At 56.1% G+C, this 25,416-nt stretch overlaps 1 protein-coding gene, 1 long non-coding RNA gene and 1 pseudogene across 2 annotated transcripts in view; all 3 read right to left on the bottom strand.

The window, feature by feature from the left end:
* The window catches only part of IL32 (interleukin 32), a 41,457-nt gene extending 35,495 nt beyond the window's left edge, over nucleotides 1-5,962 (bottom strand). The window contains exons 1-5 of the transcript XR_009598400.1: nucleotides 5,818-5,962; nucleotides 1,154-5,655; nucleotides 994-1,035; nucleotides 358-396; nucleotides 159-215 (exon numbers count right to left, since the gene is read on the bottom strand). The gene's annotated coding sequence lies outside the window, so the exon portion shown is untranslated. The remainder of the gene's footprint in view (nucleotides 1-158; nucleotides 216-357; nucleotides 397-993; nucleotides 1,036-1,153; nucleotides 5,656-5,817) is intronic.
* Nucleotides 5,963-7,227: 1,265 nt separating this feature from the next.
* Nucleotides 7,228-10,874, bottom strand: LOC114110634 (uncharacterized; annotated as a pseudogene).
* A 4,236-nt stretch (nucleotides 10,875-15,110) lies between these two features.
* Nucleotides 15,111-18,191, bottom strand: LOC121817795 (uncharacterized). The gene is made up of 3 exons (XR_006057837.2): nucleotides 18,125-18,191; nucleotides 17,955-17,995; nucleotides 15,111-16,537 (listed from the first exon to the last, which is right to left on the bottom strand). It is a non-coding gene; the product is annotated as an uncharacterized LOC121817795 (long non-coding RNA).
* Between the last annotated feature and the right edge of the window lie 7,225 nt (nucleotides 18,192-25,416).

Genomic DNA, 25,416 nt, shown 5'->3' with positions numbered 1-25,416 from the left:
CCGTATCTCCTCCCTGTACACTCACCTGCCACACAGCTGTGCGTTTGTCCAGTGTAAGGACTGGGCCCTGAGCTGTGACCCTCATCATCACCGTGACTGTGATCCCACCCCTCCTCCCTCACACTGGGGAGGGTCGGGGGTGGGGCACACTGACCCACCTGTGCTTCTTCTGGTTCATTTCCCATCTTATCACAGAAATCATCCACAGAGCGGTGCTGTGAACAGAGATGGACTTAAGTAAAAGAAGTTCGGTTCTTCTCCCTGCTGGGTCCTAAGTGGGCCAGATCGTTCTCGGCGTCACCCAGCAGAACCCAGGCCTCCCGAGCCCCCAGCTATTCATGGGGATTAGGGTCTTACCAGTGTGCTCCTCAGAGAAGCCAGGTTACGTGGGACTCCCTGTGGAGGTAACAGTGAACCTCAGTTTCTGGTCTTGTAACCACCGAGACCTGTTTTACAGAACCACCCCCCGACCAAGGAGGACCCTTGCCCTGGAATAGGCGGTCCACCTGGTTCCCAGATGCCTAGCCCTGTGTGGTCCCGCTGACAGCTGACCAGGGAGGAACTGGCGCTGTCCTCTCCTGTTGAGGCACTAACGGTGACAGCGGCCAGGCTTCCCGGCCTCTGAGCCTGCAGCGGAGCATTCGACCAGCGTCATTGTGAGACTGGGCACTTTGATGTCATGGGTCCCTTGTTTTGACCCTCTGCTTCCCCCGTGGGAAGGAAATGGCACCCGCTCCAGTGTCTCTGCCTGGAGAAGCCCATGGACAGGGGAGCCTGGTGGGCTGCAGTTCCCGGGTGCGCAAAGAGGCGGACACCACTGAGCAACTCACACTTTCACTTTCCCCTGTGGCCAACCCAGCGCCCAGGGAGGGTGGGACAGAGGCTGCTGTGCGCAGAGCAGTCAGCAGGGCTGGGGCTGAGCCGGTGGGAGCCGGGACAGGCGGCAACTGAGACCACAGGCCCACTCTCCCCTCATCTCTCGTCCTCACTCACCATAGCGATGCCCATGGTGGATTAGGGTCCTCCCGCTTGGACCTGGTGCAGGAAGAGTGGGAGGAAAAGTGCTTCAGTGACGCGGGCTCACCCACCACCCTGGAGGGTCCTCCGCCTGCAGGTCTCCCCACCGCACACCGGGCTCCCCAGAGCCCCTCACCTGAGATCCTGTAGCCAGAGCTCCAGCTGAGCACTGCCTGGCTGCCCGCTGAGCCCCAGCCACTTAAGAGCTGGCCAGGGAGGGGCAGAGAGGGTGGAGCCCTGCTGGGGGAGGGGGCAGGGTCGGTTGGGTGTGTTTGAGACAGAAACTGAGACTGAAATTGAAGCAGAAACCGAGGGGGGAGGGGGAGTCAGAAGGAGGGGATGACGTGGAGCCAGAGGTCCGAAGGGCTGGGGCGGGGAGGGCGAGTCTCTTACACTCAGGGTCCAGGGGTCAGGGTCTCTCCTCCCTGAGCTGGGTTGGGATCTCTGAGCCCAGCTTGGGCCATACCCCACCACCATTGGTTCGAGCACAGGGAGGGACCAGGGAAAGTCCAGACTTGGCGTGATAGTTTGAGGAAGCTTCGGCGGGAGCTGACCAGGGCCCTGGAACAGACTGCACCCCACTCCACATCCAGAGAAGCTTCTGTAGCCGCCCTGCCCTCAGGAAGTCACAGGACCTGCAGGGGCCCTGGGCTGGAGACTCTCCATTTGGCCCCGGCCTCCAGGGCCGGGGCCAGGCCTGATTGCCTGACACAGAGATGGGGCCCAGGAGGGTCTGAAGGGACCCTTGCTGACCAACTGACCCCAATGACCAGGGTCTCCTGAGCCCCATGGGTGGCCCTTCAGTCCCAAGCTACAGTGGCAGGAGTCTCCCTGGCCCTGGCCTTCCCCACAGGGCTTGACTCTCGCAGCCTGGCCCACCTCCCCCTGAGACCACAGCCCCTCATAGCCCAACACAGCCATGGCCTTGTGTCAGTCTTAGAGACCCAGGGCCGCCATAACAAAGAGCCACAGACCTGGGTCTCAGCAACACACGTTTGTTCTCTCCCAGTGCAGCCAAGGCTCACTGTGTGTGTGTGTGTGTGTGTGTGTGTGTGTGTGTGTGTGTGAGTGCGTGTGTGTGTGTTGTGGGGGAAAGACAGCTGTTAGAGCCAACTGTGGGCAAGGCCAACCAGTCTCACCCTGGAGCGATTTCTCCTCTCGAGTCTACCCCCGTGATCCTCCAGTGTATTCACCGGTTTAATTAAAATTGAATAAAACTTAAAACCCCAGATGTTAGAGTAAAACAGGAAACCTGTTCGTGCGGAACGTTGGTAACTAATTCACACTGAAAATGCTAGCAGCTGATTAATTCAAACTGAAAAACGAAACCTGCCTGCAGGTAAGTTGGGTTGACCATGGAGGATTCCTAACAACCCATAGGAGCGTCCCTGGTAGCTCACCTGGTAAAGAATCTGCCTGCAATGCAGGAGACCTGGATTGGATTCCTGGGTCGGGAAGACCCCCTGGAGAAGGGATAAGCTACCCGCTCCAGTATTCTTGGGCTTCCCTGGTGGTGCAGTCGGTGGCTCCCGCCTATACAGGAGACTTGGGTTCAATTCCTGGGTTGGGCAGATCCTCTGCAGAAGGCGATGACAACCCACTGCAGGAGTTTTACCTGGAGAATCCGCATGAATAGAGAAGCTGGTGGGCTACAATCATGGGGTCAGGAAGAATCAGACATGACTGAGCGACGAAGTACACACAGCGCAGTGGAGCCTAGACGTTGAAATCAAGGTGTCAGCAAGTTTAGCTCCACTGAGAGCCCTGAGGGAAGCATGATTTCCAGGCATGTCTCCTAGGTGTGTAGACAGCTGTCTCTACGTCTAAGTGGAGCCAACCTTAGACAAGCATCTGTCTCCTAATTCCCCATTTTCATAAGGTCACCAGTCATAATGGATTAGGGCCCACCCTAAAGACCTCATTTTAACTTGATTCCCCATAAAGACCCACCTCCAGGTAAGGTGACATTCCAAGGTGCTGGTGGTTTGAACTTCAGCATAGGAATCTGGGGAAAGACAAGTCAACCTCTAATATCCTTGTGCAGGAGCCAGGCTCTGTAAAGGGCTATCAGTGTGGGCCCCAGAGGGACAGACCTACAAAACTCACTCCTCGGGGAAAGTCTCTCTTGGGTTCACCAGACCCCAGCCGGCATCCTCTGCCCCTTCGGAGCCCATTCAATTGTCTGAGACCGCCTTTCCACACCCAGGAAAACCAGATCCTTCCCTGAGCCTCCTATGAATTCCAGGCCAGGAGGGAGACAGGGAGCTGATCCTGTTTCAGCTGCAAGTCACATTTCCAGGTCTCCTTTCCAGAAACCAGGCCCCTAAGAGGGGATGCTCAGCCCCTCCATGCCTTTCTCCAGAGTACAATCATCTGAAGGCATTTTATGTTTCATTGCGGACTGAGCTGTTTTCTTCATAATTTTGGTTGACATATAATTCTCATACCAGACAATTCACCCAGGAAAGGGCCCAGTTCAATGCAGAAACCTATTCAACCATCACCACAATTAATTTCAGAATACTTTCCATCACCTTGTCAGGCGAGTGTATGTTCCCCGGTTCTGTCTCGTCACAACAGAGATTTGGAGTGTCGGACATTAAAGCCCTCGGCGCGGCACAGCTCTCGGCTCTTGGACAGACCGTGTAATAGCTCTTAGACAGATCAGTGTTACACCTCTATTTTATTTAGAAAATAGCAGGAAAATCCATCCATGAGGCGCGAGGGCATGCCCACCCGAAGACGCGAAGAGAAGAGAGTTGGGGAGAACACCAGCGCACAGGAGAGAGACCCCCCAGGACCTTTGGCTCCTCTCCTCATGTGTCTTTTCCTCCCCCCGGGCCTGCCCTGTGTAAGCGAGCAGCCAGCAGTGCTGTTTGCTCCGCCTGAGGTCCTCACTCCGCTCCTCCGACCTTCCTTTGCTGTTTTTGCTGGCTTCTCCCTTCCTTGTCTTTTAGCCACCGCCATTCTGGGCTCCTCTTTCCTATTCTAACTACCTAACAACCTCAAGCAGCCAGTCTCCACCCCTAAGCCATCATCCTCCAGGGCCCACTACCAGGCCACCCCTAAGTCTGCTTTCAGCATTTTGAGGTACCACTGGACTATTTCCCAAGGTCATAAAACCACTGCACATTGCCAGCATCAGTATATCACAGTTCTAATTTCTCCGATCCTCATCAGCCTTATGATCACAACTTCTTGATTCTGGGCATCCTAGTGGGCATGAAGAGGTATCTCACTCTGATTTTTATTTGCATTTCCCCAGAGACAAATGATGTTGAGCATCCCTTCATATGTGTGTGGACTACATCTATAGATTTCTTGGAGAAATGTATACACTGATCCTCAGCACTTTTTTAAACTGGGTTATTTGTCTTTTTAAGTTGTCAGAAGAGTTTTATGTTCTGTATACCAATCCCTTATCAGATACATTGTTTGCAAAATTTTTGTTCCCATCTGTGGTTGTCTTTTCATTTTTCTGATGGATTACTTTGAAACACAAAAGCTTTTACATTGTTTCTTGGGACTGTTTTGTTCATTTCAGTCACTCAGTCATGTCCAACTCTTTGCCACCCCATGGGCTGCAGCATGCCAGGCTTTCCTGTCCATCACCAACTCCTGGAACTGTACTATTCTTTAATGATATAATTCAGAAAGATTATAATTCTTTAACTTCTATAATTCAATGTGATGTGGCATTTTGTGAAGCAGACTTCATGAAGTCTGAGAGGCGGGAGAAGCTCAGGTGTGGAGGTGGGAGAGGTGTTTTAGGAGCAGGAGGCTGTCCTACTGAATGTGGGCGGCTCTGGTACCAGCATGCTGACCAGAACCAAGGATGGGCCACAGGGGCCGTCTCAGGAGCATCACCCACCTGTGAACCACGGATGTCACCCTGGACTTGGGACACATGCTCAGGGGTGGTCTCAGAGCTGGGTTTGGGACCCCACCAATGTGCTTCGATTGGCATTTCGTGGAGTCAGGACAGGAAGAGAAACATTAGAGCAGAGCTGGAGAGCTGGCTCAGTAAGGGGAGATGGGGCTTTCCTGTGAACAGCCAAGCACTTGGGAGAGCTGCTGTTGGCAGGTGGGGCGGGAATTCAGTCCCCTGAGCTCCGGGAAAGGCCAGGTGTTCGCCGAAAAGGAGAGTCCGGCGGGGTCATGGCCAGGGGCAGGGGAGGAAGGCCCAGGAGGCCGCACTCAGGGCATTCAGTTCCAAGGCCAGCCCGCTCTCTCCGCCCTCCTGGACTTTCCTCCACGGGCATCCCGGCTGCATCCTGCCTGAGTCCCGCCCCTGGGACAGACTTCCCACAGCCACAACCCGCGGGGGCCCCGTGGGCGATCCATTTCCTTCCACGCAGCCGCAGGTCCCCCTCAGGGGGAGGACCGGCTCCCCACCAGCAGGGACAGGAGAGGCAGGAGGGGCACCGAAGGCCGCCCTGCAGCCTGACTGATCCCGCACTGACAGTCGCAGTCTCCGGGCTTAAGGGTCGCTCTGGGGGGTCTGGGGGCACGAGGGCCCACACTGGGGGCGGGGCAGTCCAGGAACTTGGGCCCCTGGGTTGGGGGAGTCCGGCTCGGCTTTGATGCTGCCCTTGGGGAAGCGCCAATAGTGGACGCCCTTGAAGAAGTAGGTGTCACCTGCGGGGAGGGAGAGGTTTGAGGGGCTGGTCCACGCCTGCCCACCCTCCAAACCCCTCTCTCCGCACCGCTTCTCCCCCCACCCCGGGGTCTGCAGGCCCTACCACCCCACGGCCCCTGGCCCCGCATCGCCCGGCCCCCCAGGAGCGCGAGCTCTCCCACCCGTGTTGCTGACGGTGACATCGTCGGGGGCCGGCGGCGCGCCCTCCCAGAGGCTCAGGTCGCGCGGGTAGCCGGGGTCCGGGCGCGCCGCCGCCTGGTCCTACCGCCAGTACTGCCGCCCCCGGATCAGGAAGGTCTTCCGGTTGAGCCGCCAGGAGACGCGGCGTCCACCTCCTCCCCGGGGGGCAGCCCCAGCTCGGTGAGCGGGCGCGCGGCGCCCTCTAGCAGCCGGTCCTGGAACGACCAGAACTGCGGGCCTGCGGGCGGGGCGGCGGCGGGTAAGCCGAGCTGCGCGTTCCCCGCGCTAGCCACCCCTGCTACTGCTGCTAAGTCGCTTCAGTCGTGTCCGACTCTGTGCGACCCATAGACGGCAGCCCACCAGGCTCCCCTGTCCCTGGGATTCTCCAGGCAAGACCACTGGAGTGGTTGCCATTTCCTTCTCCAATGACTGAAAGTGGAAAATGAAAGTGAAGCGGCCCAGTCGTGTCCGACTTTTTGGGACCCCACGGACTGCAGCCTACCAGAGTCCTCGGTCCATGGAATTTTCCAGGCAAGAGTACTGGAGTGGGGTGCCATCACCTTCTCCGCAAAAGAAGAGAATCCGGCACTGATTTAGATCCTGAATTCTGTGATGAGATGCGGTGAGGGGTGGTCAATAGGTGGCCCAGGTCCCACCCACTCATCACCCAGAACGGTGAGGAAGCAGTGAGCCCGGACTGAGAGGGGCCAGTCCGCAGTCGCCCCCCAGCATCAACTGATGGAAGCCAAGCAGTTCCTGAGAGGACGGCAGACGCTCAGGTGTGGAGGAGCACAGAGGTGTTTCAGATGCACGAGGGTGTCCCCCTGAAAGTGGGCAGTTCTGGTTCGGGTGTGCTGACCGGAAAGAAGGTGCACGGGGGCCGACTGTGGAGCATCATCTATGTGTGACTAGTGATGTCACCCAGGACTTGCGGCACGGCGATCAGGGGTGGTCTCAGGGCTGATTTGGGGTCCCCAGCAATGTGGGTTGATTGGATTTCACAGAAGCAGGACAGGGTGACAAACATTCCAGAGGGCCCGGAGAGGCAGGCTGGGGTTCAGCGTCCTGGGGGTGGACGGTGGGGCCCGTCCTTAAAGAACCAAACAGGTTGGCACAGTTGCTGACAGGAGGGCACTGGGCTGCCTGGCATACAGACAGGGGCCTTCAGCAGGGAATGAAGGCCGTCTGGGCGATAAGCCCTCTGGGGACCCCTCAATCCAAAGCGAAGGGGCAGGTGTCTCCCTGCCCTGGGCTGCCCCACAGGGCTTGTCCCTCCCAGCCTGGCCAGCCTCCTTGCTGAGGCAACAGCCTCTCTCAGCCCAGCACCTCCATGGCCTTCTCGTATGTCTTCCAGGCCCAGGGCCACCATAACAAAGAACCACAGGCCCGTGTATCAACAACACACATTTATTCTCTCTCAGTGGAGCCTAGAAGTTGAGGTCAAGGTGTCAGCAGGTATGGATCCTCTGAGAGCCCCGAGGGAAGCCTGTGTTCCAGGTCTCTCCTAGGCTTGTAGGCAGCCATCTCCACATCCACACGGCACCCTCTCCAGTATGTATGTGTCTCCTAATCCCCATTTTCATAAGGTCACCAGTTATAATGGATTAGGGCCCACCCCAAGGACCTCGTTTACCTTGATGCCTTGTAAAGACCACCTCCAGATGATGTGGCATTCAGAGGACTTCAGCATGGGAATTTGGGGGCATAGTGTGACTTCTGATATCCTTGAAGGGCAACTGGATTTGGAAAGTAGAGGTGTTTCTTGGGCATAGCAGGAAGGGAAAGCTCTGAGCCTGGGTTCAGTGGTTTAGGTGTGGGGAGGACGTCAGGGCTACGGGAGCCCCCACATGTCACTGGGCCTTCTGGATGAGGTGGAGTTCCTCCAGAACCACCTGGGGCTCCTAGACCTGAATGAGGTTTCTGAAGAGCTGCCCCACAGAGGAGCAGAAATCTGTCAGCACTTCCCAGACGGCCTTCACCGCACTGCAGACAGCCTCAAGGCAGGCCGCCGCCTTCTCCTGCAGCCAGGTCAGCACATCCCAACACCTCTGCTGGAGACTCTACAGAATGCCTTGCAACCGCCGCACGGCTCTGGCCTGATGCTCTCTTCCAGACTCTGGACCTCCAGACAGGCAGAGACAGAGGGTTTCTGGATTCTGCGGGGTACTTCCTGCCGTGCTTCCTGAAGCAAGGGACTGGACTCCTATAGGGATTCCTGCAGGAATAGGGGCCTTTCAGGGACCCACCCCGGGCGAGGCACACCCTGGTCCTGACCTGACGGAGGCCTCCCAGACCTTGGGAGGCGCAGGGAGTCAGAAGCCCAGCCCAGCCCAACCCGAACTGCCGGCCTTCAGCCCAACAGCTCCGCAGACGAGAGGACTTGACCCAGAGACTGGGCCTGGCCCCTCGGTTCCCCTCGAAGAACGAACCCTGGTGCTTGGTTGTACCTGCCTGCAGGTGGTTGGCCTCTGAACCCAGCAGCAGGCCCACGGGGCTCATAGCAGGAAGCTGAGTCCAGGGCTCTGGCCACCATGCGCTGAGTGTGGAGGCTGATGCCCACAAGGCTGCACCGCCTGAGATTTTAGGGACTGCCCTTTTCATCCCCCACTCCAGGGAGCTCTAGCACACGTAGCAGCACCAGGACAAGAGAAACCAGTGGGGAGGGGAAGGAAGGTGCTGAGACAGTGGCTCCAACTCACGGGAAGGTTCTCTTGAATTTTATCTTCCAGGAATTCATAGAAGTCCTCGTTGAGTTTCTCCTGGGAGAGGAAGTGTGCAGTCCGCACTCCTGCCTCGCTTCTGAGGTCTGGTCCAAACTGTGGCCTCCCGTCCATCCCGGTGAGTCTGAAGGGAGCCAGGGCCCCAGACCCCATACCCTGGCTGATCCAACTCTGAGGACTACCCTTAGCAGGGGGCAAGGTCCAAACTCACCTCCGTCTCTGCTAGGGCTGCCTCCATCTGGTGGGGAAAAACCACTCTGTTTAAAACACCTCCACCCTCTCCTACTTTCACCCTGAATTCCGAGCCCCAGCTAGTTCTCATCTCTGCCCAGTCACCCCAATAACTAACCCTCAACATGGAGACCATGCTGTGGCATCCCTGCCCTGCCCTCGTTGCCCTGTGGTCTGGACGCCGCCCTCAGCATCCCTGGGCTTCCGTATCTCCTCCCTGTACACTCACCTGCCACACAGCTGTGCGTTTGTCCAGTGTAAGGACTGGGCCCTGAGCTGTGACCCTCGTCATCACCGTGACTGTGAACCCACCCCACCTCCCTTACACTGGGGAGGGTCGGAGGTGGGGCACACTGACCCACCTGTGCTTCTTCTGGTTCATTTCCCATCTTATCACAGAAGTGATCCACGCAGCTGTGCTGTGAACAGAGGTGGACTTGAGTAAAAGAAGCTCGGTTCTTCTCCCTGCTGGGTCCCAAGTGGGCCAGATCATTCTCGGCATCACCCAGCAGAACCCAGGCCTCCCGAGCCCCAGATATTCGTCGGGATTAGTGTCTTACCAGTATGCTCCTCAGAGAAGTCTAGTCACATGGGACTCCCTGTGGAGGTAACAGTGAAACTCAGTTTCTGGTCTTGTAACCACTGAGACCTGTTTTACAGAACCACCCCCCCACCAAGGAGGACTCTTGCCCTGGAATAGGCGGTCCACCTGGTTCCCAGATGCCTAGCCCTCCGTAGTCCCGCTGAAAGCTGACCAGGGAGGAACTGGCACTGTCCTCTCCTGTCTGAGGCACTAACGGTGATGGTGGCCGGTCTTCCCGACCTCTGACCCTGCAGAGCCCCGGCCCCCCAGACCCTTTCCCTCCAGGCACTTGACTCCATCTCGGAGGTGGGAGGCACCCCACCGACCCCTCGGGAGACTCCACCTAAGGGCGGGAATCTGGCGCTGTCCCCACTGCCCTCCTGGCCCTGCGAGGTCAGTGCGGCTCACAGCACATGCAGGGCTCCCGTCTGCACACCCTGTGTCCAACGCCCCATCCTGTCAGCCCAGAATCACACACGACTGGGCAAGGAAACACCTCGCGGGGCCGTGGGGACACTCTGCTGCCCACATCCTCCTCCCACTGGGCCCGGCTGCTCAGCCTGGCTCAGCCCGTGATAACCACACCCAGACACCGGTGTGCCATGGCCCAGAGCCCCTGAGCAGCTGGTCACCCTCAGAACTAGGTAGTTGAGTGGGACAGAGGACGGAGGGCTCCCCAAAAAATAAGAATAAATTCTGAGCTCAGCATGGCTTCAGCTGTTGATCCAAGCCCTGAGAGAAATGCTTTCAGCTTTTCTCTGAAAATCCTGGCCAGCCAACTAGACCCCACACGCTGCAACCAAGATCCCTCGGAGACAGAAGAAATTCAATAAATAGGAATAAGCATGAGAAGAGCCCGAGGGTGGCTGATTCCTCGGACACTGCAGACGCTCCACGTCCAGCTCCCCCACGAGCATGACGACTCTCATTCCTACACTCACTCCAAGGTCCATTGCTTCTTCCTTGGTCCCAACACAGGCCCCCATACTGAGCTGCCCCCCAAACTGACCTCCCAGCAGGAGCCCCAGCCCCACAGCCAGGACCTGCTACCTAAGGAAAGGGCTCAGAGCACCAGGAAAGTGAAGTGTGTTTGTCAACAATTATGCAGAATTTCAGGATGGTGACAGCGGAGCATTGGATCCGGGTCATTGTGAGCCTGGGCGCTTTGATGTCACGGGTCCCATGTTTTGACCCTCTGTTTCCCCAGTGGGAAGGAAATGGCACCCGCTCCAGTGTCTCTGCCTGGAGAAGCCCATGGACAGGGGAGCCTGGTGGGCTACAGTTCCCGGGTTCACAAAGAGTCACCACTGAGCGACTCACACTTCACTTTCCCCTGTGGCCACCCAAGCACCCAGGGAGGGTGGGACAGAGGCTGCTGTGCGCAGAGCAGTCAGCAGGGCTGGGGCTGAGCCGGTGGGAGCCGGGACAGGCAGCAACTGAGAACTGAGATCACAGGCCCACTCTCCCCTGGGCTCTGGTCGTCACTCACCTTAGCGAAGCCCATGGTGGATTAGGGTCCTCCCGCTGGGATCTGGTGCAAGAAGAGTGGGAGGAAAAGTGCTTCAGTGACGCAGGCTTGCCCACCACCCTGGAGGGTCCTCTGCCTGCAGGTCTCCCTACCCTCACACCAGGCTCCCCAGAGCCCCTCAACTGAGATCCTGCAGCCAGAGCTCCAGCTGAGCACTGCCTGGCTGCCCGCTGAGCTCCAGCCACTTAAGAGCCGGCCAGGGAGGGGCGGAGAGGGTGGAGCCCTGCTGGGGGAGGGCGCAGGGTTGGGTTGGTTAAATTAGAGACAGAAACTGAGACAGAAATAGTCGCAGACACAGAGCCAGGAGAGGGGGAGTCAGAAGGAGGGGAAGACATGCAGCCAGAGGTCTGAGGGGCCTGGGCGGGGAGGGCGTGTCCCTTACACTCAGGGTCTAGGGTTCAGGGCCCCTCCTCCCTAAGCTGCCTTGGGATCTCTGAGCCCAGCTTGGGCAGTACCCCGCCACTATCGGTGGAGAACGGGGAGGGACTGGGGAAAGTCCAGACTTGGGACGATAGTTTGAGGAAGCTTCGGGGGCAGCCGACCAGGGCCCTGGAACAGACTGCACCCCACTCCACATCCAGAGAAGCTTCTGTAGCCGCCCTGCCCTCAGGAAGGCACAGGACCTGCAGGGGCCCTGAGGTGGAGACTCTCCCTCGGGGCCCGGCATCCAGGGCAGAGGCCCGGCCTGCGTGCCTTAACCACACAATGTGTCCCTCAGAAGGGGCTGAAGGGAGCCTTGCTGACCGTCTGGGCCCCAAGACCAGGGTCTCCTGAGCCCTGCTCGGGCCCCCAGTCCTCAGTCACCATGCCAGGGGTCTCCATGCCCTGCCCAGCCTCACAGCGCTTGACTCTCACAGCCTGGCCCACCTCCCCTGAGACCACAGCCCCTCACAGAAACGGCCTGGCTTCTGTCTTAAGAGACCCACGGCCGCCATAACAAAGAGCCACAGACCTGGGTTTCAGCAGCACACATTTACTCACAGTGGAGCCTCGAAATTGAAATCCAGGCTCAGCAGGCAGCGGTTGCTCTGAGAGCCCTGAGGGAATCATGTGTTCCAGGCTTCTCTCCTAGGTGTGTAGACGGCTGTCTCCAGGTCTACATGGCGCCCTCCCTAGACAAGCATCTGTCTCCTAATTCCCCATATTCAGAGGTCACCAGCCATAATGGATTAGAGCCCACCCTAAGGACCTCATGCTAACTTGATTCCCTGGAAAGACCCACCTCCAGGTGCTGGTGGTTAGGACTTCACTGGGTGCATTTAGGGAACACGATTCAGTGTCTAATATCCTTGAAGAGGAACCGGCCTCCTGATGGGCAACACTTGTGCACCCCATGGGGACAACCTACGAATCCCGCTCCTCAGAAAAAGTCTCTCTTGGATCCACCAGACCCAGCTGCATCCCCTGCCCCTTAGGAGCCCTTTAGTCGTCTGAAACTCCCTTCCCACACCCAGGAGGTCTGGATCCATCCCTGAGCCAGCTCAGAACTCCAGGGCGGGAGGGAGACAACAGAGACGCTCTTGCTTCAGCTGCGGGCTTCCCTGGTGGCTCAGAGGGTAGAGAATCCGCCTGCAATGCGGGAGTCCTGGGTTCGATCCCTGGGTTGCAAAGATCCCCCGGGAGAAAAGAACCCACTCCACTATCGTGGCCCGGAGAATTCCACGGGCTGTATCGTCCATGGGGTCACAGAGTCAGACATGCCTGAGCGCCTTATGTGTTTCAGCTGCGCGCCTCATTTCCAGGTCTTATCTCCGGAGACCTGGCTCCCTGAGACACGACACTGAGGACCTCCACATCTGTCTCAGGAAGGCCACCTCCTGAAAGGCATTTCCTGTCTCACTGTGGCCTGAACCATTTTCTTTATAGAGTTTTAGTGAGGTGTAATTCACATATCATATAATTCACTCAGGAAAGTTTCTGATTTAATGCACAGTACTACTCAACCATCACCACCAGCAATTTCAGAACACTTTTATCATCTCCAGGAACCATCCTGCACCCCTAAGCCATCATCCTCCAGAGCCCACCACCAGGCAATCCCTAAGTCTGTTTTTAACTTTTTGAGGTACCACTAGACTATTTCCCAAGGCTTTCTGGGTAGATCAGTGGTAAAGAGTCTGCCTGCGATGCGAGAGATTCAGGCTCAATCTGTGGGTCAGGGAAGATCCTCAGGAGGAGGACTTGGCAACCCACCCCAATATTCTTGCCTGGAAAACCCCAAGGACAGAGGAGCCTTGGGAGGTACAGTCTATGGGGCCACAGAGACAGCACTGAGCGTGCACGACCACAGACAAGAGTGGTAAATGCCTTCTCGCTCCATGCTCTTACCACGTGTATCATTTGCAAATTTTTGTCCCCATTCTATGGATTGTCTTTCTACTTTTCCGGTGTTGCCCTTTGAAATACTAAAGTTTTAAGTGTTTCTATTTTAATATTTTGTATCATTTACTTCCCATTCTTTAAAAAACATAATTCAATGTGATGTGGCATTTTTGTGAAGCAGACTTCATGAAGTCTGAGAGGCTGGAGAAGTGTCCATTGTCGCAGCGAAAGGAGCCTCAAATGTCGCATGGGACATCCCTCCAACCAAATTTCGGTTGCCCCCCAGCTCATTCTTAGCCATCCTGTCCCCTATCAATGCTGATTCCAGCCACTTCTGTAAAACAGTGCTTCTGGTCTGTCAAGTCCCTGACACCAAACTTCAGCCTGGCTCCATCACTGCTCCGAGGAAATGAAGGGTTTTCTCTCCTGTTATTTTTATTGTCCTGCTTTGGGGCTGACAAGCTTTTCGAAGACAGGTTTCCTCCTCCTCATGCTTAGAAAGGGTCCTGACAGAGGCCCACATGGCTTCTGGTGCCTCTGAATTCCCAGGTCCCTGGCTGGCTGAAGACCTGGCTGGCATCCTCCTTCTGGTCGTGACCACCTGGGCTCCGTGCCCCTGGGTCAGCTCTGGCAGCACTGTGGGCCCGCTGAGGCTGGTGACACATTAAGAAAGGGTGGGTATGTGCCTCCAGCCATGGGGGTGAACCTCTCACCCAGGCCATGAGTGGGCTCTGGAAACACAGGAAGAGGTTGGAGAACTTGCCAGGGACACAGAGAAGACACAAGACGAAGAGATGCAGCTGCTGGCCCAGCTCCCTGGCCCAGGAGGCCCACGCCCCACCCCACCCCCACCAGCTTGTTCAAATGCAGATTCCTGTCCCCAGACCCCGAGTGTAGATTCAGATGAGGACATGGAATCTGCATTTTCAGTTTCAACGGTCATGCTCTCTCTCTGTTTTTTATTTTTTGGCAAGATCAAGCTGCTTGAGGGATCTTAGTTCTGGGACTCGAAATTTAACTCAGGCACCACAGTGAGAGCACCAGATTCTAACCAGTGGACCAGCAGGGAACTCCCTTCCTGGGTCATCGTGTGTGGAATATTCCAGAAGCAGAGTTGCAGAGGCATTGGCTTTTAGATCCTGAATTCTGTGATGAGTTTGGGGTGGGGGGTGGTCAATGAGGTGGCTCAGGTTCCACCCACTCATCACCCAGGCACGTTGAGGAAGCTGTGAGCCCAGACTGAGAGGGGACCAGTCCACTGTCTTCCCACCAGCATGAGCTGATGGGAGCCAAGCAGTTCCCCAGAGGATGGCAGAGGCTCAGGTGGGGAGGAGCGGAGAGGTGTTTCGGGTGCAGGAGAGTGTCTCCCTGAAAGTGGGCAGTTCTGGTTCCAGTGTGCTGACTGGAAAGAACATGAACGGAGGCCGACTGTGGAGCATCCTCTGTGTGACCAGTGATGTCACCCAGGACTTGGGGCATGGCGATCAGGGGTGTTCTCAGGGCTGATTTGGGGTCCTTAGCAATGTGCGTTGATTGGATTTCACAGAAGCAGGACAGGGTGACAAACATCCCAGAGGGCCTGGAGAGGCAGGCTGGGGTTCAGCGTCCCGGGGTGGATGGTGTGGCCCGTCCCTAAAGACCCAAACAGCATGGCACAGTTGTTGACAGGAGAGGCCTGGGCTGCCTGAGACACAGACTAGGGCCTTCAGCAGGGAATGAAGGCCGTCTGGGCGCTGAGCCCTCCGGGGGACCCTCAATCCAAAGCGAAGAGGCAGCTGCCTCCCTGCTCTGGCCTAGGGAAACAGCCTCTCTCAGCCCAGCACCTCCATGGCCTTCTCGTATGTCTTCCAGGCCCAGGGCCACCATAACAAAGAACCACAGTCCTGTGTATCAACAACACACATTTATTCTCTCTCAGTGGAGCCTAGAAGTTGAGGTCAAGGTGTCAGCAGGTATGGATCCTCTGAGAGCCCCGAGGGAAGCCTGTGTTCCAGGTCTCTCCTAGGCTTGTAGACGGCCATCTCCACATCCACACAGCATCCTCTCCAGACGAGTATGTGTCTCCTAATCCCCATTTTCATAAGGTCACCAGTCATAATGGATTAGCACCCACCCTAAGGACACCATTTAACTTGATTCCTTGTAAAGACCACCTCCAGATGACGTGGCATTCAGAGGACTTCAGCATAGGAATTTGGGGACACAGTGCGACTTCTGAGATCCTTGAAGGGCAACTGGATTTGGAAAGTAGAGGTGTTTCTTGGGCACAGCTGGAAGGGAAAGCTCTGTGCCTGGGGCTGGGATGTTTAGTCGTTTAGGTGGGGAGGAAGACAGGGCTACAGGAGCCCCCACATGTCACAGGTTTAGGTTTAAGACTACTGCAGGTCTGCTGCGAAGGACGTTTCCCGGCAGTAGGATAGGTCACATGAGTAAGAGCGGGCTTGGAAGAACTCACAGCATGAATTCCTAAACCTCGATGAGGCTTCTGGGATGTGCTGCCCCTCAGAGGAGCAGCAACCCCTCAGCACTCTGTGGACAGCCCTCGCCGCGCTGCAGACGGCCTCCAGGAAGGCCGCCGCCTTCTCCCGCAGCCAGGTCAGCACATCCCTACACCGCTGCTGGAGACGCCGCAGAATGCCTTGGAACCACCGCAGGGCTCTGACCCAGATGCTGTCTTCCGGAGTCTAGAATACAGACAGACAGAGAGCAAGTGTCTCTGGAATCTGCTGCGCAGTCCTTGCGGCGCTTCCTGAAACAAGGGACTGGACCCTGCAGGGATTCCTGCAGGGATGGGGGTTGTCCAGGACCCTACCCGGGTGAGGCAGACCCTGGTCCTGACCTGACCGAGGCCTCTCAGCCCTTGGGAGACGCTGGGATTCAGAAGCCCATGAATGCAAATTGCCTGCCTTCCGGTCAACAGCTCTGCAGATCCAAAGACTTCTCCCAGAGACTGGGCCTGGCCCCTCGGTTCCCCTCAAAGAACAAACCCTGGGGCTTGGTTGTACCTGCCTATAGGTGGTTGGCCTCTGAACCCAGCAGCAGGCCCACGGGGCTCATAGCAGGAAGCTGAGTCCAGGGCTCTGGCCACCGTGCGCTGAGTGGTGAGGCTGATGCCAACAAGGCTGCCCCACCTCAAACTTCAGGGACCTCCCTTCATCCCCCACTCCTTGGAGCTCTGTGCACCTGCAGCAGCCCCAGGGACAAGAGAGACGAGTGGGGAGGGGAAGGAAGGCGCTGAGACAGAGGCTCCAACTCACCGAAAGGTTGCGATGAGGGTGAACATCCAGGAATTCAAAAGGATGTCTGCTGAGCTCCTCCTGGGGAAAGGAAGTGTGCAGTCTGCACTCCTGCCTCGCTGCTGAAGTCAGTGGTCAGTCTGCCCAACCTCTGACCTGGCAGAACCCCGGCCCCCAGCCCCTTCCCCTCCAGATGCTTGACTCCATCATGGAGGTGGGAGGCACCCCACAGACCCCTCCGGAAGACTCCACACAACAGCGGGAATCTGGCGCTGTCCCCGCTGCCCTCCTGGCCCTGGGTGATCAGTGCGGCTCACAGCGCGTGCAGGGCTCCCGTCTGCACACCCTGTGTCCGGGGGGGCCCATCCTGTCAGCCCAGCATCACACACGACTGGGCAAGGAAACACCTCGCAGGGCCGTGGGGACACTCTGCTGCCCGCATCCTGCTCTCACTGGGCCAGGCCGCTCAGCCTGGCTCACCCCGCGATGACCTCGCCCAGACACCAGTGTGCCATGGCCCAGAGACCCTGAGCATCTGGTCACCCTCAGAACTGAGGTGGGGGAGTGGTACAGAGGGCGGAGGGCTCCCCAAAGGAAAGAATAGACTCTGAGCTCAGCGGGGCTACAAGTGCTGATCCAGGCCCTGAGAGAGATGGTTTTGGTTTCCAGAAAAACACCACAGGCCTCTCCCCCGGGTTTCCAGGCTGTAGAAAGGGTCCCGAGAGACGACTGTTTCCTCTGACCCTGGAGACCCTCCATTTGCAGCTCTCTCACCAGAATGTGGACTCTAGTTGCTAAAGTGACTCCAGGTCCCATGACTGGCTCCTGAGTCCTCTGCAGCCCAGACCAGCCCACTAGGACCTCCACAGAGCTGCTGCCATGCCTGTCCTCCAGCAAGAATGCCGCCCCAGAGCCAGGACCTGCTGCCTAAGGACGGGGCTCTAGGGCAGGGGACTCTGGGGAGAATGGATACGGGTATATGCACGGCTGAGTCCCTTCGCTCCTCACCTGGAACTATCACAACATTGTTCCTCGTCTCTAGTCCCACACAAAATTAAAACTTAGAATAAAGCGAGCGAGAGAGAACGAGACAGAGAGAGAGAAATCTTTGTGCACAAACCCGTTTAGAAATGGAGAGAAAATAAATAGTTGAAGTCCAGCTGAGAACTTTCCAAAATAAATAAAGGAGAGGGCTCAGAGTAAAGGGCAGGTATAGGGTCTGTGTCAGGAGCTGTTCAGAATGTCGGGGCAGAGAGAGCAGAGCACTCCCCGCCGCCGCCCCGGATCCAGGTGAGAGGGGACCCTGTCGACTGCAGGGGCCACAGGCCTTCAAGGCCCATCTCCCCAGAGGGTCCCCCACTTCGGCCCAGGGAGGGTGGGACAGAGGCAGGTGCAAGTGGCCAGTCAGCAGGGGTGGAGGATGGGCTGATGGGAGAGGGGACAGGGGAGATAGGACTCTCCAGGGCCCAGCCTTCCCCCATCTCTTGCTGTCACTCACCCTAGCGGAAGCCATGCTGCTCCACGGCTCTGGTTCTGCCCCTGTAACCGGTGGGAGGAAGGGTGTGAGGAAAAGTGCTCTGGAGAAGCAGGCTCGCCCACCACCCTAGAGCGCCTTCTGCCTGCAGGCCTCCCCTCTTCCCTCTCCCCAGGCGCCCCGGAGCCCCTCACCTGAGACCCTGTGGCAGAGCCCCAGCTAGCAGGCCACTGCTGAGCAGTCCAGACCCTGAGAGTCAGTGACTTAAGGGCACAGCAGGCGTTGGGGGGGGCGCGTGGGGGGCGGGGGGTGTGGAGCCACCGCAGAGCAGAGGAAGCGGGCTGGGGCGGGGGCCTGGGCAGGGAGGGCATGACCCGACACTCAGGGTCCCTGGTCAGGCCCTTCCTCCCTGAGCTGGGATGGGGTCTCTGAGCCCAGCTAGGGCCTCACACCCCACCCCCTCCCATCAACTTGGGGGCAGGGAGGGACAGGGGAAAGTCCAGACTTGGGACAGCACCTTGAGGAAGCTTGAGGAGCTCCAGAAAAAGATGTCAACTGGCTGGGGTTAAGATACAAGGGAAGGCGACCAGGGCCCTCGAACAGACTGCACCCCACTCCGCATCCAGAGAAGCTTCTGCAGCCGCCCTGCCCTCAGGAAGTCACAGGACCTGCAAGGGCCCTGGGGTGAGACTCTCCCCTGGGCCCCAGCATCCAGGGCCGGGGCCAGGCCTGATTGCCTGACACACAGGATGGGGCCCAGGAGGGTCTGAAGGGAGCCTTGCTGACCAACTGACCCCAATGACCAGGGTCTCCTGAGCCCCATGGGGGGCCCTTCAGTCCCAAGCTACAGTGGCAGGAGTCTCCCTGGCCCTGGCCTTCCCCACAGGGCTTGACTCTCGCAGCCTGGCCCACCTCCCCCTGAGACCACAGCCCCTCACAGCCCAACACAGCCATGGCCTTGTGTCTGTCTTAGAGACCCAGGGCCACCATAACAAAGAGCCACAGACCCGGGTCTCAGCAACACACGTTTGTTCTCTCCCAGTGCAGCCAAGGCTCACTATTTGTGTGTGTCTGTCAGTCTGTCTGTGTGTGTCTGTCGTTGTGTTTGTGTGAGTGTGTCTGTCGGGGTGGTGTGTTGTTTGTGTGTGTGTGTGTTCTGGGGGAAAGACAGCTATTAAAGCCAACTGTGGGAAGGCCGACCAGTCTCACCCTGGAGTGATTTCTCCTCTCAAGTCTACCCCCGTGTTTAGTACAATATCGTCCAGTGTATTTGCCTGTTTAATTAAAATTGAATAAAACTTAAAATCCCAGATGTTAGATTAATACGGGAAACCTATTCTCAGCTGATTAATTCAAACTGAAACACTAAACGTGCCTGCAGGTAAGTTGCGTTGACCGTTAAGGATCTCTAAAAACCCATAGGAGCTTCCCTGGTAGCTCAGCTGGTAAGGAATCTGCCTGCAATGCAGGAGACCCGAGTTGGATTCCTGGGTCGAGAAGACCCCCGGAGAAGGGATAGGCTACCCGCTCCAGCAGGAGACTTCGGTTCAATTCCTGGGTTGGGAAGATCCTCTGCTGAAGGGAATGGGAACCCACTCCAGGATTCTTGCCTGGAGATTCCCCATGAACAGAGGAGCTTGGTTGTCTACAGTCATGGGATTGCCAAGAGTCATACATGACTGAGTGACTAAGTACCCACAGCGCAGTAGAGCCTAGAAGTTTTGTTTTGTTTTGTTTTGTTTTGGGCCCTGATCTATAATTTAATGGGTGTGCTGGTCCAGGTCCATAATTTCTACTGCTCAGGGGCTCACTGCTCTGGGGTCAGGGTTTTCTGCTCAAAAGTGTGTATGTGCAGGAGCTCTTCTGCTAGGTAAGGGTTCACGAGCCAGTGTCTCTGAAGCAGCGCTTTTCCCTTGAACTTGTCCGACACCATGAGGACTTGGAAGCTGGACACTCAACAGCTGGGAGTCGTGAGCTCCGCTTCCAGGCTCCGCTGCGGCTTCTTCCAGAGGTCCTCAGCGCTCAGTTCCATTGTGGCAGCCCAGCGAGGGCGGCAGCCCAGCAGGGGTGGAACCCAAGCTCTGACCCCAGCCACCCTGCTTCCCGAGCCTAGAAGTTGAAATCAAGGTGTCAGCAGTTTAGTTCCTCTGAGAGCCCTGAGGGAAGCATGTGTCCCAGGCTTCTCTCCTAGGTGTGTAGACAGCTGTCTTCATGTCTACATGGCGCCAACCTTAGACAAGTACCTGTCTCCTAATTCCCCATTTTCATAAGGTCACCAGTCATAATGGATTAGGGGCCACCCTAATGACCTCATTTTAACTTGATTCCCCATAAAGACCCACCTCCAGGTAAGGTGACATTCCAAGGTGCTGGTGATTTGGACTTCAGCATAGGAATTTGGGGAAAGACGAGTCAACCTCTAATATCCTTGTGCAGGAACCAGGCTCTGTAAGGGGCTATCAGTGTGGGCCCCAGAGGGACAGACCTACAAAACTCACTCCTTGGGGAAAGTCTCTCTTGGGTTCACCAGACCCCAGCCGGCATCCTCTGCCCCTTCGGAGCCCATTCAATTGTCTGAGACCGCCTTTCCACACCCAGGAAAACCAGATCCTTCCCTGAGCCTCCTATGAATTCCAGGCCAGGAGGGAGACAGGGAGCTGATCCTGTTTCAGCTGCAAGTCACATTTCCAGGTCTCCTTTCCAGAAACCTGGCCCCTAAGAGGGGATGCTCAGCCCCTCCATGCCTTTCTCCAGAGTACAATCATCTGAAGGCATTTTATGTTTCATTGCGGACTCAGCCGTTTTCTTCACAATTTTGGTTGACATATAATTCTCATACCAGACAATTCACCCAGGAAAGGGCCCAGTTCAATGCAGAAACCTATTCAACCATCACCACCATCAATTTCAGAATACTTTCCATCACCTTGTCAGGCGAGTGTATGTTCCCTGGTTCTGTCTCGTCACAACACAGATTTGGAGTGATGGAAATTCAAGCCCTCGGCGCGGCACAGCTCTCGGCTCTTGGACAGACCGTGTAATAGCTCTTAGACAAATCAGTGTGACAGCTCTATTTTATTTAGAAAATAGCAGGAAAATCCATCCCCGAGGCGCGAGGGCATGCCCACCCGAAGACGTGAAGAGAAGAGAGCTGGGGAGAACACCAGCGCACAGGAGAGAGACCCCCCAGGCCCTTTGGCTCCTCTCCTCATGTGTCTTTTCCTCCCCCCGGGCCTGCCCTGTGTAAGCGGGCAGCCAGCAGTGCTGTTTGCTCCGCCTGAGGTCCTCACTCCGCTCCTCCGACCTTCCATTCCTGTTTTCGCTGGCTTCTCCCTTCCTTGTCTTTTAGCCACCGCCATTCTGGACTCCTCTTTCCTATTCTAACTACCTAACAACCTCAAGCAGCCACTCTCCACCCCTAAGCCATCATCCTCCAGGGCCCACTACCAGGCCACCCCTAAGTCTGCTTTCAGCATTTTGAGGTACCACTGGACTATTCCCCAAGGTCATAAAACCACTTCACATTGCCAGCATCAGTATATCAAAGTTCTAACTTCTCTGATCCTCATCAGCACTTACTATCACAACTTTTTGATTCTGGGCATCCTAGTGGGCATGAAGGGGTATCTCACTCTGATTTTTATTTGAAGTTTCCCAGAGACGAATGATGTTGAGCATCCCTTCATGTGTTTGTGGACCACTTTTATAGATTTCTTGGAGAAATGTATACACTGATCCTCAGCGCTTTTTTAAACTGGGTTATTTGTCTTCATATTTTAAGTTGTCAGAAGAGTTTTCTGTTCTGGATACCAATCTCTTATCAGATACAGCGTTTGCAAAATTTTCATTCCCATTCTGTGGTTGTCTTTTCATTTTTCTAATGGTTTACTTTGAAACACAAAAGCTTTTACATTGTTATTTTGGGACTGTTCCGTTCATTTCAGACACTCAGTCAAGTCCCACTCTTTGCGACCCCAAGGGTTGCAGCATGCCAGCCTTCCCTGTCCATCACCAATTCCTGGAGCTGTACTATTCTTTAAATAACATAATTCAATGCGATGTGGCATTTTTGTGAAGCAGACTTCATGAAGTCTGAGAGGCTGGAGAAGTGTCCATTGTCGCAGTGAAAGGAGCCTTAGATGTCACATGGGACATCCCTCTCTGGGTCCCTCCAATCAACTTCTGGTTGCTCCCCAGCTCATTCTCAGCCACCCTGTCCATCAATGTTGGATTCTGGCCACTTCTGTAAAACAGCGATTCTGGTCTGTCAAGTTCCTGCCAACCAAACTTCAGCCTGGCTCCATCACTGCGCCGATGAAATAAAGAGTTTTCTCTCCTGTTGTTTTTATGTCCTGCTTGGGGCTGACAAGCTTTTTGAATACAAGTTTCCTCCTCCTCATACTTAGAAAGGGTCCTGACAGAGGCCCAGATGGCTTCTGGTGCCTTTGAATTCCCAGGTCCCTGGCTGGTTGAAGACCTGGCTGGCATCCTCCTTCTGGTCGTGACCACCTGGGCTCCGTGCCCCTGGGTCAGCTCTGGCAGCACTGTGGGCCCACTGAGGCTGGTGGCACATTAAGAAAGTGTGGGTATGTGACTCCACCCATGGGGGTGAACCTCTCTCACCCAGGCCATGAGCTGGGCTCTGTAAGCACAGGAAGAGGTTAGAGAAATCGTCAGAGACACAGAAAAGCTACAAGACAAAGAGATGCAGCTGCTGGCCCAGCTCCCTGGCCCAGGAGGCCCACGCCCCACCCCCACCCCCACCCCGACCCAGCTTGTTCAGATGCAGATTCCTGTCCCCAGACCCCGAGTGCAGATTTAGATGAGGACATGGAATATGCATTCTCAGTTTCCAGGGTCATGCTCTCTCTCTTTCTTTTTTTTTTTGCAACATCAAGTGACTTGAGGGATCTTAGTTCTGAGACTAGAAATTTAACACAGGCCATGACAGTGAGAGCACCGGATTCTATCCAGTGGACCACCAGGCAACTCCCTTCCTGGGTCATCCTGTGTGGAATATTCCAGAAGCAGATTTGCAGAGGCACTGGTTTTTAGATCCTGAATAATTTGATGAGTCTGGGGTGGGGGGCGGTCAATGAAGTGGCTCAGGTTCCACCCACTCATCACCCAGGAACGCTGAGGAAGCAGTGAGCCCAGACTGAGAGGGGACCAGTCCACTGTCTTCCCACCAGCAGGAGCTAATGGGAGCCAAGCAGTTCCCCAGAGGCCGGCAGAGGCTCAGGTGTGGAGGAGCGGAGAGGGGTTTCAGATGCACGAGGGTGTCCCCCTGAAAGGGGGCAGTTCTGGCTCCAGTGTGCTGACCGGAGAGAGGGTGCACGGGGGCCGACTGTGGAGCATCATCTATGTGGGACCGGTGATGTCACCCAGGACTTGGGGCACGGCGATCGGGGGTGGTCTCAGGGCTGATTTGGGGTCCCCAGCAATGTGGGTTGATTGGATTTCACAGAAGCAGGACAGGGTGACAAACATCCCAGAGGGCCCGGAGAGGCAGGCTGGGGTTCAGCGTCCCGGGGTAGACGGTGGGGCCTGTCCCTAAAGACCCAAACAGCTTGGCACAGTTGCTGACAGGAGGGGCCTGGGCTGCCTGAGACACAGACTGGGACCTTCAGGAGGGAATGAGGGCCATCTGGGCAATGACCCTCCAGGGGCCCCTCAGTCCAAAGCGAAGTGGCAGCTGTCTCCCTGCCCTGGCCTGCCCCACAGGGCTAGTTGCTCCCAGCCTGGCCAGCCTCCTTGCTGAGGCAACGGCCTCTCTCAGCCCAGCATCTCCATGGCCTTCTCGAAAGTCTTCCAGGCCCAGGGCCACCATAACAAAGAACCACAGGCCCGTGTATCAACAACACACATTTATTCTCTCACAGTGGAGCCTAGAAGTTGAGGTCGAGTTGGCAGCAGGTATGGATCCTCTGAGAACCCTGATGGAAGCCCGTGTTCCAGGTCTCTCCTAGGCTTGTAGGCAGCCATCTCCACATCCACACAGCATCCTCTCCAGACGAGTATGTGTCTCCTAATCCCCATTTTCATAAGGTCACCAGTCATAATGGATTAGCGCCCACCCTAAGGACACCATTTAACTTGATTCCTTGTAAAGACCACCTCCAGATGACATGGCATTCAGAGGACTTCAGCATAGGAATTTGGGGACACAGTGCGACTTCTGAGATCCTTGAAGGGCAACTGGATTTGGAAAGTAGAGGTGTTTCTTGGGCACAGCTGGAAGGGAAAGCTCTGCACCTGAGGCTGGGAGGTGCAGTGGTTTAGGTGTTGGGAGGAAGTCAGGGCTACGGGAGCCCCCACATGTCACAGGTTTAGGTTTAAGACTCCTGCAAGACTCCTGGGAAGGACGTTTCCAGGAGAGAGGACAGGGCAGCTTAGAGACTGAGGAACTAGGAGAACCCACAGCGTGGGGGCCGCTAATGGTAAGGGATCTGACTGCTAATGAGGGAGATGCGAGCTACCTGGGTTCAGTGCCTGGGCTCAGAAGATCCCTTCGAGGAGCAAATGCCACCCCACTCGGGTATCCTTGCCTGGGAAATCCCATGGACAGAGGGGGCTGGTGGGCCACAGTCCACGGGGCTGCAGAGGCGAACACGGCAGAGCGACATAGCGCAGCACAGCAAGGCGCGGTCATTTCCTGAGCCCCACCCACGTGCCAGGGAACGTGGTGGGGCCTTGAGGGCACCTGGCGTGAAACAGAGGGCCAGGGCTGCCCCGAAGGAAAAGGAGGGCATCCCAGGCAAAAGGAGCAGCATGTGCAGAGACCCCGGCGGGAGAGAGGGCCGCTTGGCCAGCAGCCAAGGACTATTGTGCAGGCGAGGACATGCAGAGCAGCGTCCTGCGGGTGAGACCGGTCTACAGGTCAGTGAGGGCCTTAGGTGCTCAGGTGTGTCCCACTCTGTGCCACCCCGTGGACTGTACGCTGCCAGGCTCCTTTCGTCTCTCACTGAATTCCTTCTGAGCTGAGACATAAAGGACCAGAGTTCCTCGCATCCCATGAAATACCACCTAACGGTTTCAAATGGATATCCTATGCTAAACGGAGTACAAAACAACTTCTTTACAGCAAATAACCCGCCCAGAACTGCTGTCTATAACTTGCATGTGCTAGTTAAAAGGTCAAAGACCTGAGATGACTGATATTTACAAAGTAATATTTCCTTGTTTCAGAATTCTCCATGGGAAGAAAGAAACCTGTGCCTAGAATCCCTGGAAATTACACCTATTCCGTTAGCATCACTCCCTCCTGCACCATGGAGGCCTCTTCCCTCCGTATTTTTATTGGATTTTGTTCTGTTACCTCCCGAGTTTATACTGTACATGCACATATCAAATATCATTGGTCAAAAATGGAAACATTTCTTTGGGAGGGGAAATGTTTAGAAAATGTATTTCATGTAACTTACATTGAAATGGAGAAAAGATTTAATCTAAAACCAACAACAACAATAAAAACCAAACTCATATG

The sequence above is a fragment of the Ovis aries genome, chromosome 24, assembly GCF_016772045.2.
Source record: "Ovis aries strain OAR_USU_Benz2616 breed Rambouillet chromosome 24, ARS-UI_Ramb_v3.0, whole genome shotgun sequence".
NCBI classification, from domain to species: domain Eukaryota; kingdom Metazoa; phylum Chordata; class Mammalia; order Artiodactyla; family Bovidae; genus Ovis; species Ovis aries.
The sequence above is the reverse complement of the archived record's forward strand: the minus strand, read 5'-3'. Positions and strand labels throughout refer to the sequence as shown.